Consider the following 18,289-nt stretch of genomic DNA (forward strand, 5'->3'; position numbering starts at 1 on the left):
GTGCCATTGCCTTCTCCCCCGTGAGTCTCCTAACAAGCTACATTGTCAGCCTGTGCTGGAGGAACGAGGAACGGAAGACAGAGATGTTCCCTTCCTCTGCATCAGGAGCCTGTTCTTCGCCGGTGGCAGGTCTCAGAACCGTCAAGCTGGACCCCACGGTTCTCGGTCAGGAGGCCAGGGCATCGGCGTGGGGAGAGGAGATGCGCTGCTGGCGTTCGCAGCCGGAGCCCACCCCCACCTCAAATCCAGGCACTCCACTTACCCACTGACCCTGGTACCTGCTCCATACTTTGGTTTGGGGCGGTCCACAGCCCGTCAACTTCGGAAACCTGGCCGTAGGCGGCTATCCTCAGCCGCCCGACTAGCTCAGTCGGTAGAGCATGAGACTCTTAATCTCAGGGTCGTGGGTTCGAGCCCCACGTTGGGCGTAGTTTTTGCCGCTTGTTGTGGATTCCAGTGCCACGTGTGCTTGTTGTGGATTCCAGTGCCACGTGTGCTGGTTTTCTGCTCCTAGCTGTCCATTCCCAACTAAAAAGTGCCCTGTTGGAGGCACAGGGTGCAGACACAAACAGATTCCTGCTCACCATAGAAAGCCACGCTGGGCCCTGCCCTGGCCTTGTCTGCTCCTTGTAACGGTTGGGCCTCACATGGAAACTTCTAGACTCCCATTTCTGGAAGGTTAGGAGAGTAAGTTCAGGACAAGGGAAGAACGAGCGCTCTTAAAGGCTGATAAGTCCCCCAAATTAAAAGGTGTGAAGACCTAGGCTGCTCTGGGAATTTGACCCTCTTGCACCTAATGGAGACTCCTGCTGCTGCTGCTGCTAAGTCGCTTCAGTCGTGTCCGACTCTGTGCAACCCCAGAGACGGCAGCCCACCAAGGCTCCCCCGTCCCTGGGATTCTCCCGGCAAGAACACTGGAGTGGGTTGCCATTTCCCTCCCCAATGCGTGAAAGTGAAAAGTGAAAGTGAAGTCGCTCAGTCATGCCCGACTCCTAGCGACCCCACGGACTGCAGCCCACCAGGCTCCCCCGTCCATGGGATTTTCCAGGCAAGAGTACTGGAGTGGGGTGCCATTGCCTTCTCCAATGGAGACTCCTACCCCTGGACAGTGAGCGGTCCTGCGGAACCTCCTCCTCCTCTCGCTCAGAGACTGCTTTGTTGGAGGAGAAATATGGTTCAGGTGTCGATTAAGTAGAGGGATATAGGGTTGTTCGGTAGTTCCAGAGTCTGTTTTGCCTCAGGCCCAGGGACCTGAGGAGAGGCCTCTTGCGGTCGAGGTGTTCTGGGCGGGGAATCTCCTGCCTCTATTTGAGGCCGGAACTGAGCAAAGCTGCAGCTTGGCGGTTGGGGGTGGGGGGGGTGGGGGGGTGGGGTGGGGGGTGGGGGGGTTGGTCTCCCTCCAGTTCCCGCCGCACGAGGAGCAGATAATCGAAACGTCCCTCTGAAACCGGACTGCGGCTGCGAACCTGCGACCCAACGATCCCCGAGAGCCGGATTCTCCGGTGCTCACGCTGACAACTGAGCTATGGCAGCGAGCTTCACTGGAGTCACCTACAGGACTGGAGGCGGGAGAGGGAATGATGTAGTGGCTCGTTGGTCTAGGGGTATGATTCTCGCTTTGGGTGCGAGAGGTCCCGGGTTCAAATCCCGGACGAGCCCGCCCCTTTTCTTTAAGCGGAGGACTGAGTTTTGGTCTGGTGGAAGCGTCTGGGAGACACAGACTAGACAGCGTCCTCAGAGAGAAGGACATGCGGTAATCGCTCCTGCAAACAGAGTAAAGGAAAGTGCCTCGTAGGTTGCCTTAGGGCTCCAGGTCTCTGATGATTCGGGAGGATCACCGCTCCAGCCCCCGATCAGCCCTACTGTAACTTAAAGTTGCATTTTAGTGGCGGGGAGGCGGGGAGAGAGAAAGAGACTCCCGGGCTTCCCTGGGCACAACTTGATTCTTGGGTCGGGGCCTCGTCCCCGGGGCTTTCCCTGATGAGAGGGTGAAGAAATGGGGCTAAGTATCCGGAGGGACTGGGGAGTGGCTGGACGTCGAGGGAGAACATACCGACTGCAGACTCTGCCCCGACCTGACCCCTGACTCCTGGACGCGGGCTCTCGCTGCTCCGAGGGCGGCCTCCTCCTCCTCCCCAGCCCGACTGCAGTGCCCGCCTCCTCCCCAAGCTGGGCTGGGAGGGGCATCGTGACCCGTCCTGGTGCGCGGTCTGGTTGATGGGCTAACCCGCCCCCCTCTAGGGACCACCCCCAGATCAGGCCATCCTAGGGCATCTGAGGCCGGGACCTTTGCTGGATCAGTCGGTAGAACAAAGCGACTCTCACAGTCAACCTGGTGGGTTGGGGGCCCCGCGTCCGAAACGCGCTTTCTAGGTTTTGACCTGCGGGTCGGGAGCTGGGAGCCGACCCGGGAGAAGCAAGAGCAGCGCGGAAGGCCGAGGTCGAGGCGGTGTCCCCTCCGTGCACTCCGCCGGCGTTTGTTGAGCGATCACCGGGGCCACGTCTTGGGGGTTCGGTGGCCCCCAAAGCGAGCGTCCCAGAGATAGTGGCTCTGGGACCCTCCGCGCCCCCGCCCGCTCTCGAGCTCTCCCGCGCACCCCGGAGTCCCTCGCCGGCTTTGTCCAGCGGGTCCCCTGCGCTTGCGGCTGCGAGGAGGCTTGCGAAGTGACCGATGACCGATGAGCGGCGCGGGGGCAGAGGCCGGCCGCCTTTCCTGGTCCGGGGCTCTCTGTCGTCCTGGGGCCGAGGGGAGGCGACGCGGGGCCCCGGATTGGGGGAGCGCTGTTTTCTCCGCGTCCATCAGTCCTGGGCCTCTACACTTCCCAGTGAGCTTGAAATTGGCGTCTCCATTCCGCGTCAGTTCCATGGCATGGCCGGTCCAGCCCGGATCCCACCGGTGGAAGAGGAGATCCAAAATGCGTAAGCATGTGGCTCGTTGGTCTAGGGGTATGATTCTCGCTTAGGGTGCGAGAGGTCCCGGGTTCAAATCCCGGACGAGCCCTATTTTTCCTCCCCAGTTGGCAGGTCTCAGGAGCCACTCTGTGCTTCCCCTTGTCATTTTATTTTATTTTCCCCTTGTCATTTTAAAACTTTTTTTGAGGCCCAGGAGCGAAAGTGTCTCCACGAATCTGGCCACAAGCTACTTTGTTAGTCCAAGCTCCAGGCACGGAAGACTGGAGAGGTGTTTCCTTCCTCCGTACATAAGGAGCCAGTTCTTACTCGGTTGGAGGCCTCTGAACTGTCAAGCCTGGGCCCCACAGTCCCTAGTCAGGAGGGCAGGGCATCCACTTGGGGAGAGGCAATGGGCTGGGGAGAGGCAATGGGCTGCAGGCATTCGCATCACTCTAAATCCAGTCACTACCTGGTGTGGACTCATGCGTCTTCCCTCCTTCCTTGCCGGAAGTCAGCAGGAGTCCCGGGACTTCCGGCACCGCTGGGTACCCAGGGTCCTGGGCCCCAGGGCCTGACAGGAGCCAAATCCCCTCCGCCCTATTCTGCGGAGGCCGCCTTTGAGGTGCAAGAGGTGGACACCGGGACCCCCACCCCACTGTGGGGTCTCAGGTGCTTGCCAGGATGTCTTCAGCATATGCTGGAAAGCGTGCCATGGGATGCCACAATGGAAAATAACGAGGAAACTAGGCATCATGAGCAACAACCAGTGAACAATAGATATGAAAATAAAGTTGGAAAGATGCAAGATTATCAGATACAGATTATAACACAACTATCCTTACTATGTATAAAGACATGAAAGACAATAATGAAAATATATTTGAGAACCAAAGCTATGTAAAATGCTCTAGAAGAATGAAACAGGACTATATTTGTCTAAAAATATGCAAAAAGTGAAACAAATCTCAATAGATGTACGCAATGGTTTAGAAAGATGAAAGAAATGGTAAACTAAAAATACGTCAAAATAAATAATATAAAATAAACAAAAAACCTAAAATATCCTAATATTACAAATTAAGCAATACACTTCTAGAAGTTATATGAGTTAAGGAAGAAATTACAGTGGGATTTAAAATACTTTGAAGTAAATGATGATGAAAAATACTACATACCAAAACCTTTAAGACACAGCTAAAGCAGTAGTTAGAGGAAAATTGATAGCCTTAGATGTGTATAATAAGAAGACAAGCTTAAAGCTAATGACAAGAAGTTAGAAAAAGTACAGCAAAAAATAAACCCAGATAAATTAGAACAAGGGGAGAAGCGATGAAGAGCTGAAAATAATGATGTTGATGGAGAAGGAAATGGCAACCCACTCTAGTACTCTTGCCTGGAAAAGTCCATGGACAGAGGAGCCTGGCGGGCTGCAGTCCATGGAGTTACATGACTGAGCATGCACGCATGAGGATGGAGGGAGATGGTTGGTAGCAATAAACTGGTTGAACTAAAAAAAAAAAAAAAAAAAAGATAATAATGATGTTGAAAACAAGCATACAAGCATACAATAGAGATTAATGACAAAAAGTTAATGCTATTGATGAACTCTGCAAAAACTAATTAAGAAATAATGACAGAAGATACACAACCCATGTTAGAGAATGACTTTACAGTTATTGGATAAATTAAGAAGATAATAAAAGTATATTCTAAATAACTTTTTGAAAGCTGTTAGTACCCATAACTTGCCCAAATTATCTACAAAATACTGCAGCAAATTTCAAGTTTGTGGTGAAACCTTGAAAATATTCTATCTGAGGTTAGAAATGCAACAAGGATGCTGACACTCTCTACTTCTGTTGAACATTTTATTGGAGACAGTGAGTCACCCCATACATTGCTGGTGGGAATGTAAAATCGTACACTCATGCTGGAAAACACTGTGGCATTTCCTTTAAAAACTAAACTTATAACCACCATATAACCCAGCAATTTGGGTATTTATCTCAGAAAAATGAAGGCTTCTTTCTGTTCACACAAAAATCTGTACACAAGTCTATAGTTTTATTCAAAACAGCCAAGAAACTGGAAATAATCCAGATGTCTCCCCAGGGGTCAATTGTGCATTTCGCCCTAGGTTTGTGCTGCTCTCTCTGTGTGACTTCGCCCAGCTCCTCCTCCCTAAGCCCACGGTCAGGTGGGCTGGGTGGGCACAGGGGCCAGACTGGGTTCCCCAGCTATGGGGTGGTGAGGGAAGTCCTGGGCTAGAGGAACTGTTGTCGTAGAAGGGGCCCTAGATGCAGAGTGGAGCTTGAAGTGGGGACTTCCTGTGAGGCCCAGGAACCTTTGGCTACTGACCACCCGACCCTGGTGTCCACGTCTAAGTCAGTACCCGTCACCTAGGTTCCATCACATTACCCCATCAATATATGCAAGGGTAGGGTTTCTTCATGGCTGCCCGGCTAGCTCAGTCGGTAGAGCATGAGACTCTTAATCTCAGGGTCGTGGGTTCGAGCCCCACGTTGGGCGTTGTCTTTTCTTCGTTTGCACCTTTTGGAGTCCGGAGAAACTCAGCAGGTGAGCATCAGTGAGCATCAGATGAATACCAGGATACTACACCTTGGGGATCGCCTTTTCCAAGCAAGGCAATCCTGTGACCTGCCATCAAAGGGCACTCAACTGCCCAGCCGGACCCACAGCTCCTTGCTGGCTTTTACCCCAGCTCCTCCTCAAGCATATTCCTGGCTGCAAGAAGTGTCAGCAAAGTGACCTAAAGGCCAAGCCGGGGTGCTAGTATAGCCCGTCTTTCCCGGCGTTGGGCTTATTGTAATCTGAGCACAGGGACCACTAGACTTGGTTGGGGGCGAGGGTGCGGGTAGGGTACAGGGTCTGCTTCCCAACTTGCTGGCACAGGAAGCTCTGGCGTCCTCCCCTTGCCCACTAATCTATGAGCTCAACACTTTCCCATGGGTCTGAAATTGGAGTTTCCTCCCCGCCCCACCTCACTGGTCTCTGGAATTCCATATCCGGGATGCCACGGAGTTACAGAAGAGACCCAGAGGGTATAGTTTGTGTGGCTCGTTGGTCTAGGGGTATGATTCTCGCTTAGGGTGCGAGAGGTCCCGGGTTCAAATCCCGGACGAGCCCGTTTATTGCCGTTTTTACATGAAAACAGCTCTTCTCCAGAGATTTGAGAACTACGCCAAGTCCCCAGATCTTGTACTTCAAAGCTCCACACTTCGAGAGAATTAGAGAAAACATTTAAAAGCTTCAAGCTGTTTCCAGATACTTTTAAACTTTTAGTAGGAGTCTTGGCGATTCAGGGGTGTGGACATCACAGTGCGGAGCAATTTCTTCGGGGCTTCGGTCAGGTTAAGGCCGGCAGGGGAGAAAACCTGAAACAGTCTCCCCAAATCACCTACCTTTCAGGCTTCGAGTCCAGCAATTAATTACTCCATTGAGACTCAAACATTCCTGCTAAGTGTCCAGTAATGTATCGGGCCTGACTCCGACACCCAAGGCCCTCCTTCTCTTTCTTGATTCACTTCTCTTCCTCCTTCTCTCCGTCTCCTGTCACCCCTCACCTGGGCACTCCCAGGTCTGCCCTGGCTTCACAGCCCCAGGTCAGGGAAGGGTTCTGGGAGCCAGGGTTGGGCACGGAGACCTGGGGTCCATGCTATCAGGATAGGGATCCTGTCCCCCGCTCTGAACCTCAGGCTGTGTTGGGCCCCATTTTTGGCGGCTGGGGGTCCAGGTGGAGTTTGAGTTTGACCCTTAAGGAGTTCCAAATCTGGAGAGCTGCTTTCAGTAAAGCGCAAAGATTCCCCACTTCCAGGGGCAACCACATGCCAGGGTCAGTCACCCTGTAGGTCAGGGTCACCACGGACAGAGACCAGGGCCATGCCTCAGGCCAAATCTCCTCTTTTTCCAGAGTCTGCTGCAGAACTCCAAGGCTGATTCGACTATTGGATTTGATTTCCTGGAGGGAGTGGGTGAACCATCTCTCTCCAAATTTGTTAAAAACAAACAAAAACACTTTAACTTATTGGTTAAAAAAACTATAAACAGTTTTAAAGAAGTTATAAAGAAAAACACCCTGGCAGAATCGAGGTTTCCAGTAACACAAATGGGTTTTGGGGACCAACCCTCTTTCTAAAAACAACTGAAAATGTTGGATATAAAAAACAAACAAACCTCAAAGCAGTGAAGAGCTTGCTTTTGGAAAAGTCAAGAAATTCCGGGCCCAATTTAAACGGATGTGGCAAACCAGAGGGATGATGGCGGCCCGAAGTTGCCGTGGGACCAGGGACACCGGCCAGTCTCGGCAAACGTGACCGCCTTGGGCTCCGGGAGACCGAGGCAGAGCCCAGGATCTGCTCCTGGGTCCCCCCTGGAATCTGTGACCCCCAAAGACGAGTATGAACAGGAACACACTCGTCCGGCCACAACGCAGCCAGCTGCTTCCGCAATGCGTGTTCCCCGGCGTCTCCTCCTCCCGGCCCCTTTTACTAAATAAAATACAATCGCTTTAAAAGGCGAGCCTGTGCGGAGACCGCGCGCACCCGTGGGACGAAGTACACCCGAGGCACAAGGGGCCCATGTCTACAGAGTCCTGTTTCCTCTCAGCGTCCGCCGTGTTGTTCCCATGCTGGTTTCTCCCCAGTCTCCGGGCCGGTGGCTCCAGCGCCCCCCACTCCTAGCCCTCCGCTTCATCCGGGCGGGTGGCCAGACTGCCAGGACCAACAGGACAAAGGAGATTAGAAGCCGCGGCAACTGAATCAGTTTGTCCTCTGATTCTGTCCTGGATTTTTTTTTTTTTTAAGTCATAAAGGACTTATTGGAGGAGATTGAAGGAGATTGGAATCTGGACTGCGCATGGATAATCTTGTTGCTCGAGTGACAAAGGATGAAATCGGGATAGGGGGTAACGAGAGGAGAATTTGAGGTCCCGGGAGCTCTCCTGAGGGGATGCGGTGGGGTGGGGTGGGGGTCGGATCTTGAGCGGCTCTGGATTCTGCTGACTTTTTACCCTTCGGATTAATTAGGAACTTCAGTGAAGAAAGAAAGGTGGGTGGTGAGGGAAATTGCAGGGGGTGTGTCCCGATCCCGCGGACTTCGGCTTTGGGCAGCTCCAAGGGTGTGGTTTGGCCTGGAAAAGCGAGGTCGGGCGGGGAGTATTCTGCGGGCGGGCGGTCTCCCGGACGTTGCCAAGCCCTGGGTGACGATGCCCAACGCAGGAGGCTTTGGGGGAAATTCTGACTGCCGCCTGCGGCTGAGCCTCGGCGGGCGCGGAGGGGTGGCCTCCCCTGCTCGCGGTGTTGGCGCCGCACGCCTTCTTCCAGCCCTGCGCTCCCCCGGGTCTTCTGTCCAGCCGCGTCCCCGGAGGACTGAACGTTTATCACACACGCCGCAGGGTGATCCTGCACAACGCGCCGCGGACTGATGCAGCCAGGGACCCTCACTGCTCGCTGCATCTGTCATCCGCAGGACAACCCAGGGCGTTCCGGAGCCTGAGACTCCCGCTGGAGGAAGCAGACAAACCGGACTCTGGGGAGCGCTGGAGGAGCCGCGGGAATGCAGGCAGAGGAGGGCGTGGCGGGCGGCCAGGGCGCGGCGGGCTGCGAGGGCGCCGCGCGCACAGGAGCTCTGTCGCTAGCCGCGATTGTCTGTTTCGCTCAGGACTCTGTTCCTTGGCGACTTGAACAGAGACTGGGACCTTGTAAGGACTCAACCAGGTTTCTAATAAGCACCCAAACCAATTCCTGGATCACTTTCTAACTACTGGCCACTAGTTATTCCTTCTTCCCAAGTTCTTGGAAACAGACTTGCCAGCAGCCCCAGTGGCCTAATGGATAAGGCACTGGCCTCCTAAGCCAGGGATTGTGGGTTCGAGTCCCACCTGGGGTAGTATGAGGGATGGCCTATCTTTCCTTAAATAGAGAGTTGCATTTTGGATCATTAGATAAATAGATCATAATAGATTATAAGATACAAAGATTCCCCACAATCTCTAACAAGGAAGGACAAAGACGGTGTTCCCGTACATCTAAATGGGAATAAAATATGTGGTTACACATACATCTTAATGTGGGAATATGTGTGGTTTCTTTGATTCTCTAATTCCAATTCTTTGAATCTGTCTCAGAGATAAAACGACTGATGTAAGTACAAGGATGTTTTATTGCAGCAGAGTTTGGTAAATAATAAATAAAAGGGAGATGGGAATGGCCATCTGTGGGAGACAGATGGAATATACTTTCCTTCATTAATACTGTTCAACCTCAGAAAAGAATGTTCAGTCTATCCCAGTCGACTTGGAAGTTCTTGCTCTGAAAGTCATGCTTGATGTATTTCTTACATAACAAACAGTAACTCCTAAGCTGCAGCTGTCCCTGCATGACTGTACAGAAAGGAATCAGGTGTGGAAGGACCCAGGAAGGAAGGGGAGAAAAAAAAGAGACTCTAGCAAAATGCAGAAATACACAGATCAAAAACTAAACAGAAAATGTGGACAGCAGAGCTTGCCCCTTTGAAATGTGGGTGTAAGAACTGAAGGAGTACTTAGGGGAGAATTGGAAGTAAGGGGGGGCAATGATAACATTGACTTGATCTGGGTTAGGACTGTGGGTGATTTTCTGCCTGGACTTCTGTTATTTCAGTATAGCTACTTTTGTGACTTTTTATAATCACAGGCCAGGAGAAAGTGCCCCGTGTCCTCAGAAACATCTCTTTTCTTTTCTCTTTCTTTCTTCTTTTAATAACTGAAGAGGGCAGGGGAGTTTCCTAACAGGGAAGAGAGAATCGCCCCTTAAAAGACTCCTACCGCACTTCCTGCTTGCCTGTTGTGTTAAAAAACTGCAGGCATCGAGTCTGGTAAAGAAGGAAACAAAAATGAACAGCAGCAATTTCCTTTGATCTGGAGTCTGGCCCCCTTTCTTCCTCTTTCTTAAAAATCTAATTTGTCAACTGCGGTATCCTCAGTGATTGGCATACATTAAGCGTTCAATCAACACTTGAGTGAATGGATGACTCTATTAGGCGAGTGACCTCTGGTATGTTGGGACACGTTTGGGGTCCAGAGCTTATGGGAAAATGCATGCTCCCCGCCAGGCGGTGCAGCCCAGTTCGGTGGGTTTCGCTGGCTCCCGGCCCAAGGAGTCCCGGCTCCGACCGAACTCTTATCCTCCCGCAGCAGCTGTCGGTGGTGCTCCCACTTCATCTTCAGGGTCTTGTCAGGTAGTAGGTGCACACTTTCTCCTGAAGGACATAAACTCTTTGCAAGCCCGGCTAGCTCAGTCGGTAGAGCATGAGACTCTTAATCTCAGGGTCGTGGGTTCGAGCCCCACGTTGGGCGTAGAGTTTTTTTCTTCTTCCTTTTTGCAGGGGAAGGCACGAAAGCCAGGATTCTCTTAAATACATACCAGAAGGTGTCTTTGAATGAAAGTTCTTAAATTTAGCAAGACTTAGAAAGATGGTATCTATAGTACTATATCAATTTTTAAAAAGGGCAACCAAGAAAACAATTACAAAAAAGAAAACAGAATAAAAAAAGACAGCTAGATATAATGCCTCCTGAGGGAATCCTGGAAGCAGCAAATGTCACATTTGTAATGAAGAATTTTCTAGTAGGGGCTTCCCTCATGGAGAAGGCAATGGCAACCCACTCCAGTACTCTTGCCTGGAAAATCCCAGGGACAGGGGAGCCTGGTAGGCTGCAGTCCATGGGGTCACTAGGAGTCGGACACAACTGAGGGACTTCACTTTCACTTTTCACTTTCATGCATTGGAGAAGGAAAGGGCAACCCACTCCAGTGCTCTTGCCTGGAGAATCCCAGGGACAGGGGAGTCTGGTAGGCTGCAGTCCATGGGGTCGCTAGGAGTCGGACAAGACTGAGCGACTTCACTTTCACTTTTCATGGTCCAGGGGCTAAGACTCTTTGCTCACAATGCAAGGGGCCCAGTTGGGCACTAGATCCCATATGCCTCAACTAGACACCGCATGCCTCTACTAGACCTGGTGCAGCCAGATAAATAAATATTTTAGAAAATTTTTTTCTAGTAGTCTCATTAAATTCTTAAAAATGAAGTCAATGTTAATAATATATTTTATCTTATCTATGTTTAGTCGCCCAGTCATGTCCAACTGTTTGCGACCCCTTGGACTGTAGCCCACCAGGATCCTCCACCCATGGGATTTTCCAGGCAAGAATAACTGGAGTGGGCTGCTATTTTCCTCCTCCAGGGGATCTTCCCCACTGAGGGACTGAACCCATGTCTGCTTGTCTCCTGCACTGCAGGCAGATTCTTTCCTGCTGAGCCATAACTAAGTTATTATAATTTCCCACGTAATAATATACAAATTATCAATGAGATGCATTATAGCCTCAACCTCAGTACTTTCGAAATTTTGAATCAGATGGTTCTGTGGGGGGTGGGGGGAAGGGGGGTTGCCTGTGCATGGCAGAATGTTTAGCAATATCCTTGGCCTCTAGATGTCAGTAGCCTCCTTGTGACAACCAACAATGTCTCCACACACTGTCCAAAGTCCTCTGGGAGGCAAAGTTGTTTCTGGTTGGAGTCATCTGTCCAGAGAACCGAGGGCATACATATTGGTACAAACAGTTCACATGTGGAATCTTACAGGAGGGCTAACTTGACAAGGGCCAGATGGCAGGGTCATTTCATCCTGAGACAGCCAACTCAGAAGGCAGCCTGGTAAGGTCAGCAAATAGGCTGTGTACAGGGGACTTTGCTGACAAAGCAAAGTTGCTGGACTTTGCTGTACAGTCAAAGCTATGGTTCTTCCAGTAGTCATGTTTGGATGTGACAGTTGGACCATAAAGAAGGCTGAGTGCCAAAGAATTGATGTTTTTGAACTGTGGTGCTGAAGAGTCCCTTTTACTACAAGGAGATCAAACCAGTCAATCCTAAAGAAAATCAACCCTGAATATTCATTGGAAGGACAGATGCTGAAGCCGAAGCTCCAGTACTTTGGCCACCTGAAGTGGCCGACTCATTGGAAAAGACCTTGATGCTGGGAAAGATTGATGGCAGGAGAAGGGGACGACAGAGGATGAGATGGTTAGATGGCATCACCGACTCAATGGACATGAGTTTGAGCAAACTCTGGGAGATAGCGAAGGACAGGGAAGCCTGGTGTGCTGCCGTCCATGGGGTCGCAAAGAGTCCAAAAAGAGCTAGCGACTGAATAACAACAACAACAAGAGGACTTCACAAATACGTTAATATATTGAGACTAGCAGTAGCCAGATTTCTTGCTGGTGGAGTTGGAAAGCTTCAACAAATCCTATGGTGTTGCACTGGAGGTGGAGGTATTACTAACGTTTTCTGTTAACTTGGTAACTGTTGTTTCGCTGGTAAAGAGGGTTGGTGGTAGTGACTTCAAAAAGTGAAGTGAAAGTGAAAGTGAAGTTGCTCAGTCGTGTTGGACTCTTTGCGACCCCATGGATACCAGGCTCCTCCGTCCATGGGATTTTCTAGGCAAGAGTACTGGAGTGGGTTGCCATTGGTGGCTTGGAGGGTAAAGCATCTGCCTGCAATGTGGGAGACTTGGGTTCGATCCCTGGGTTGGGAAGATGCCCAGGAGAAGGGAATTGCTACCCACTCCAGTATCCTGACCTAGAGAATTCCATGGACTGTATAGTTGATGGGGTGGCCAAGAGTCGGATAGGACTGAGCGACTTTCACTTTCAGGTTATGATCTCAATCCTTGCATCTCCTTATATCTAGAAATGCACTAAATCCCTTCATGGTGACATCAGAGCCTCACTACTAGCAGAAGACTTCATAAAAGCAGGTCTTAAGTGGTATATTTTCCTACCTGCCATCAGCATCAGTTTTCTGTATTTCTTAACTGGCATGGTCTACATATATCGAACTTTTCGCTTTTTCCCGTGTCCGTCCGTCGCAAGGAGAGGAGCTGCCGCCCTGTAGGCTCATAAGCAAGGGATGGACGTGTGGAACCGCTCCAGCCTCTAGGTCAGGAGGAAGAAGCATACTCAGCACCGAACCCAGTAGGCCGAAGGCCCGCAACGCCTTCAGTTAAGACGGGCTCATTCACCCCAAGACTGCGAGCGCGGAGCCGCCGCTGACTGCAAAGGGTCGGATGGTGATGGAGCGGAGTTCCGGCCAGCGAAAGCAGGCCCCTTTCTACGTGCGGACCACCAGCCCCACGACCGCCCTGGCCATCCACCGCAGCCCCCCGCACTTGATCCGAAAGAATAAGTACCGCCGGAGTTGGGCGCTGCCGCCATCCGCAGAGCGCGCCCCCTCCTGCGGAGCCCGCAGCAGCGGACCTGCCCCACCCACAGCCCTTGGACGACTCCCTTCCCCGAAGCAATGACGTTATCGCCGACTCTCCTAAAGAAGCAGAGAAAGAGGGAGGGGAGAGAGAGAGGGAGAAGGAAGAAGAAAAAAAGTAAATGCTAAGTTCATTCCTTTAATTGTTCATTTTCACCTTCAGTTATTCAGGAGATCCGGTTTGCTCCCTGGGTGGGGAAGATCCCCTGAAGGAGGGCATGGCAACCCACTCCGGTGTTCTTGCCTGGAAAACCCCATGGACAGAGGAGTCTTGGGGGCTACAGTCCATGGGGTCACACAGAATCGGACAGACCTGAGCGACTAACACTTAAACTTATTTATGGCAAATTACCTTAAAATTTTCTCTTTTAAAAATAGCGTTAATATTGATTCACAAATTTTGACATATTTAATATTTTGTATGTATGGATGTGAGAATTGGATTGTGAAGAAAGCTGAGTGCCGAAGAATTGATGCTTTTGAACCTGTGGTGTTGGAGAAGATTCTTGAGAGTCCCTTGGACTGCAAGGAGATCCAGTCAGTCCATTCTGAAGGAGATCAGCCCTGGGATTTCTTTGGAGGGAAAGATGCTGAAGCTGAAACTCCAGTACTTTGGCCACCTCATGCGAAGAGTTGACTCATTGGAAAAGACTCTGATGCTGGGAGGGATTGGGGGCAGGAGGACAAGGGGACGACAGAGGATGAAATGGCTGGATGGTATCACTGACTCGATGGACGTGAGTCTGAGTGAATTCCGGGAGTCGGTGATGGACAGGGAGGCCTGGCGTGCTGCGATTTGCGATTCATGGGGTCGCAAAGAGTCTGACACGACTGAGGACTGAACTGAACTGAATATTTTATAATCACTTATAGGGCTTCCTTGGTGTAGTGGATGTGCTATGCACAGGCCTGTACTATAATTAACAGGGCTTCTTTGAAAAATAAGAATGACTTTCTCATCACCCCCAGGCAAAGGGCTGGGAGCAGTAAAAAGTACATCATGGAAAAACATATTGAAAACAAGATGTTGCAGTACAGATGTGACTGATGGAAAGCCATTAGTGAAGGTTCTCGTAACCAGAGTCTTGAGGGAGTTGCTGAGAAAGGTTGTCACTAGCTGAGGAGCTAAACAGAGTCATGAAAGGCCTGAAGGTTTGACATTGAGGACTGTGCATTGTAATTCTTTATCCCTGATCTGAGATTGTAAAAAACAGATATTTCTAGAGCACATACAAGGAAATAGATGTTAGCAATAAAAGGCATGCAAGGATTAGGATCTGGGCTTTTGCCTGCGAGCAGCATCAGCCCTCTGATCCCCACCTTATTTCTGAGTCTTATTTTTCCTTATTCTTCTGCGGCAATACTCCCTCAGGTCGGTTCGATGTTGCGCTGGTCCCAACACTTGGTAGGACTCTGTGGTAAAGAATACGCCTGCCAATGCAAGAGACAAGGGTTTGATCACTGGGCTGGGAGGATCCAAAACGCAGAAGAGCAACTAAGCCTGAGAACCACAGCTACTGAGCTCTAGACCCATCACAATGAGAGGCCCTTGCACAGGCAACTCTGGAGAAAAGCCTGCACAGCAATAAAGACCCAGCACAGCCAGAGATATATAAATAAATAAAAGAAGTAGTTAGTAATCACTTATAGGTTTTTGTTTTGTTTTGTTTGGCTGTGCTATGCAGCTTGTGGGATCTTAGTTCTCACACCAGGGGTGGAAAACTGCCCCCTCCACAGTGCAAGCCCAGAGTCCTAACCACTGGCCATCCAGGGAATTCCCTATTATTCTCTTTGATGCTTAAATTATTCCAGATTCAACCAGTGGGAGAGCCCTTTCAAGCTAGCATCTTTGTTTATTTTCAAAAATCTCTGTTTATCACAAATCTTCAATTTGAAAATTTTCAATCCTGGAGAAAAATGAAAGTTGAAAGAATAGTACAGGGAATTCCCCAGCAATCCAGTGGTTTAGGATTGCATGCTCTCACTGCCCAGAGCGTGGGTTGAATCTCGGGCCTGGGAATTAAGACCCCACAAGCCTCAAGGCAGGACAAAATAAAATAGTACATTAAGCATCATATATGGATACGGTGATCCATTTGAAAGTCATTTGCAGTTCATATACGTCCACATTGGACTTTGAGCCTTTCCTTATTTTTTGGCACACACATAATGTCCTAGACTCACTCACCTTACTTTTTTTCTGCCCACACCTGGTAGCAGCCCTTTCTGTAAGGAATCCTGTTTCCTTTTAGTAGAGAATGGTATTTAGAAACCAAGATCTGGGTGCTATGTATGCTGAATGCTACTGGATTGTCATTAATTATGGTTTTTGGTTTTTTTAGTTCGCTCTAACTTTTAAAATAGCTTACTAATTTATTCTTGTGTTTTGAGTATTCCTTCTCCAATCCTTTGTTTAACTCAGGTCAGTTGATGGAGTGACTCTAGTGGATCATAGTAACTGATATTTATATATTTTATTTTGTTCATATATATAAAACATATGTGTTTGTGTTCTGTGTACATATATATGGAACATATATATATGTTCCATCTCATTCCTTCCCATTTCTTTCCTTTCTCTTTCCTTTTGGATATATTTGTGAAACTACTCCTCTCCTCCATTTAGTCCCAGTAATAAATTTCCATCACTGAATTCCCATATGGAATGGGCTGGGTTTATGACACGCGTTGACCAGAATGCCCTACTTTCCCATCAGGCATGGTTAATTCTGATCTGCGCATATGATTCAAGAAGGATTGATCATAATTTTGCCTTACAACAGTGCCAATAAACTGATAGAAGCGCCCTTCGATGGTTAGTCTGGGAAGATGTGAGTTTGGACGTACTGGTGGCTACCTTCTTGCCACATGGAGAGAGTCTGCAGAGTGAAGACAAACAGAAGCAAACAGAGTAGAGGATAGAGAAATATAGGTCCTGATGTCATTATTTGGGCACCTGAATCTAGCCCTGTCTGAAACACACAGGCTTTGCAAGAAGAACTTTGAACTTTGCAGTTACATCAACCAATAGACTCTATTTATCCTTAAGCTGATAATCCAGTCACCATTCTCCTCCCCCTCCCCAGATCTTTGATAATTAATTTTGTATGTGGGGACATTGGCCTATTTTTGGAGATGGAATGTAGAGAACTTGATGTCATAGCATGTATCTGATGGAGATGTGAAGGCTCATTACAGTCCTGAGATTCTTATTTTGAGTTACTGCATGCGTGCTGGGTCACTTCAGCCATGTCCGACTCTTTGCAACCACATGGTTAGTAGCCCGCCAGGCTCCTCTGTCCATGGGAGTCCCCAGGCAAGAATACTGGAGTGGGTTGCCATGCCTCCTCCAGGGCATCCTCCCAACCCATGGATTGAACCCACGTTTGTCTGCTGCATTGGCAGGTGCGTTCTTTACCACTAGTGCCACCTGGGAAACCCTTGGAGTTACTGTTAATGCTAAGTCACTTCAGTCGTGTCCGACTCTGTGTGACCCCATAGACAGCAGCCCACCAGGCTCCCCCGTCCCTGGGATTCTCCAGGCAAGAACACTGGGGTGGGTTGCTATTTCCTTCTCCAGTGCATGCAAGTGAAAAGTGAAAGTGTCCGACTCCTAGTGACCCCACGGACTGCAGCCTACCAGGCTCCTCCGTCCATGGGATTTTCCAGGCAAGAGTACTGGAGTGGGGTGCCATTGCCTTCTCCGTTGAGTTACTGGGAGCAGGTTAAAGATGTTTATTAAAATGCCCTAGTTAGCATGGGAAATATATTGATGATCAATAACCCAAGTAGTGGATGACTAGCTAGAAAGTGAAAGTGAAGTCACTCAGTCGTGTCCGACTCTTTGTGACCCCATGGACTGTAGCCTACCAGGCTTCTCTGTCCATGGGATTTTCCAGGCAAGAGTACCGGAGTGGCTTGCCATCTCCTTCTCCAGGGGATTTTCCTGACCCAGGGATCAAACCCAGGTCTCCCGCATTGCGGGCAGATGCTTTACCTCTGAGCCACCAGGGAAGCAGAAACACTCTGATGTCTAAAGGACCTTTTTTTTTTTTTCTTTTTTTAAAGGCATTCAACAGTCACTTATGACCCAGGTGTATGGTTTTTATGAGTAACCCTTTAATACTATCAACCCAGGAAAGTAAATTGCAATGCATATGATTATAGGCTTTATTGGGCATCTTAAAGCCAGATCTTGCCCTCAGCACAAATACAACACTATGTATTGGACTCAGGAATTCTCTGTTCCTCATTAACATCCATGTTCTACCAATTTATAAATGAACTCAGCAATGTTTCCTATTTCTACCTCATTTACCCCCAAATTAAAATATAGAATGAAAGATTTTTCCACCGACCCATTGTAAAAATAACTATTGACATATGAAGATAAATATGACACTATTTCCGAATGTTGTTTATCCAAAACACAGGTGATTAAGCAGAAAACAAAGGGTATAAATATCACAAATACCTTTAACCTTCACCTAGTGGTCATGGTCCTAGCCTAGTGCATTGATGAAGTTAGAGGTCATGGGTGTTTAACATAAATTACCTCATTTAATCTCACAATTCTACAAGGTGATTATTATTTCTCCTTTCTACAGAGAGTGAAAATTTGTAATTCTCTGAAGATTGGTAGCTTTCTCAAAGTCATACAACCGATGATGTGGGTCTGGAATTCAGTACCGATCTAGGTGATTCAAAGTTTAACCCTTATCCAGCTTCATGTGTATTTCCCAGCAAGGCTAGTTGGGGGATAAAATATAGAATTGGGAGTTTTCTCTAGCAGAAGGGTTGCAGCTACTGACGATCCCCAAGATTACATGATTTCCAGTGTTGCCAAGTCCTGAAGCAGCAATTGTATAACTGATGATAGGTCTTTATTATCAGTGTTGGATCCAAAAAAAGCCCACAGAGGAGAGGAGACAGTGACTATCTGCTTGTCTCTAATGAGGCCCTCAGGGCATATGGCCCTAATGGCCATCTAGTCTCCTGTAAAGAGCTGGCCATGTGATACCCAAACATCCTTGTTGCACAAAGGGCTGTGTCTGTGCACCCCATCCCCTTGTTCATG

General features: G+C 49.2%; 7 non-coding genes across 7 annotated transcripts; all 7 read left to right on the forward strand.

Annotated features, from left to right (window-relative positions):
* The first annotated feature begins 355 nt into the window (after positions 1-355).
* Positions 356-428, forward strand: TRNAK-CUU (transfer RNA lysine (anticodon CUU)). The gene has a single exon. It is a non-coding gene; the product is annotated as a tRNA-Lys (tRNA).
* A 1,159-nt stretch (positions 429-1,587) lies between these two features.
* Positions 1,588-1,659, forward strand: TRNAP-UGG (transfer RNA proline (anticodon UGG)). Its single transcript has one exon. It is a non-coding gene; the product is annotated as a tRNA-Pro (tRNA).
* Positions 1,660-2,929: 1,270 nt separating this feature from the next.
* TRNAP-AGG (transfer RNA proline (anticodon AGG)) lies at positions 2,930-3,001 on the forward strand. The gene has a single exon. It is a non-coding gene; the product is annotated as a tRNA-Pro (tRNA).
* Positions 3,002-5,348: 2,347 nt separating this feature from the next.
* Positions 5,349-5,421, forward strand: TRNAK-CUU (transfer RNA lysine (anticodon CUU)). The gene has a single exon. It is a non-coding gene; the product is annotated as a tRNA-Lys (tRNA).
* Positions 5,422-5,967: 546 nt separating this feature from the next.
* TRNAP-AGG (transfer RNA proline (anticodon AGG)) lies at positions 5,968-6,039 on the forward strand. Its single transcript has one exon. It is a non-coding gene; the product is annotated as a tRNA-Pro (tRNA).
* Positions 6,040-8,726: 2,687 nt separating this feature from the next.
* Positions 8,727-8,799, forward strand: TRNAR-CCU (transfer RNA arginine (anticodon CCU)). The gene has a single exon. It is a non-coding gene; the product is annotated as a tRNA-Arg (tRNA).
* A 1,374-nt stretch (positions 8,800-10,173) lies between these two features.
* TRNAK-CUU (transfer RNA lysine (anticodon CUU)) lies at positions 10,174-10,246 on the forward strand. The gene has a single exon. It is a non-coding gene; the product is annotated as a tRNA-Lys (tRNA).
* Positions 10,247-18,289: the final 8,043 nt, after the last annotated feature.

The sequence above is a fragment of the Bubalus kerabau genome, chromosome 23, assembly GCF_029407905.1.
Source record: "Bubalus kerabau isolate K-KA32 ecotype Philippines breed swamp buffalo chromosome 23, PCC_UOA_SB_1v2, whole genome shotgun sequence".
Taxonomy (NCBI): Eukaryota; Metazoa; Chordata; class Mammalia; order Artiodactyla; family Bovidae; genus Bubalus; species Bubalus kerabau.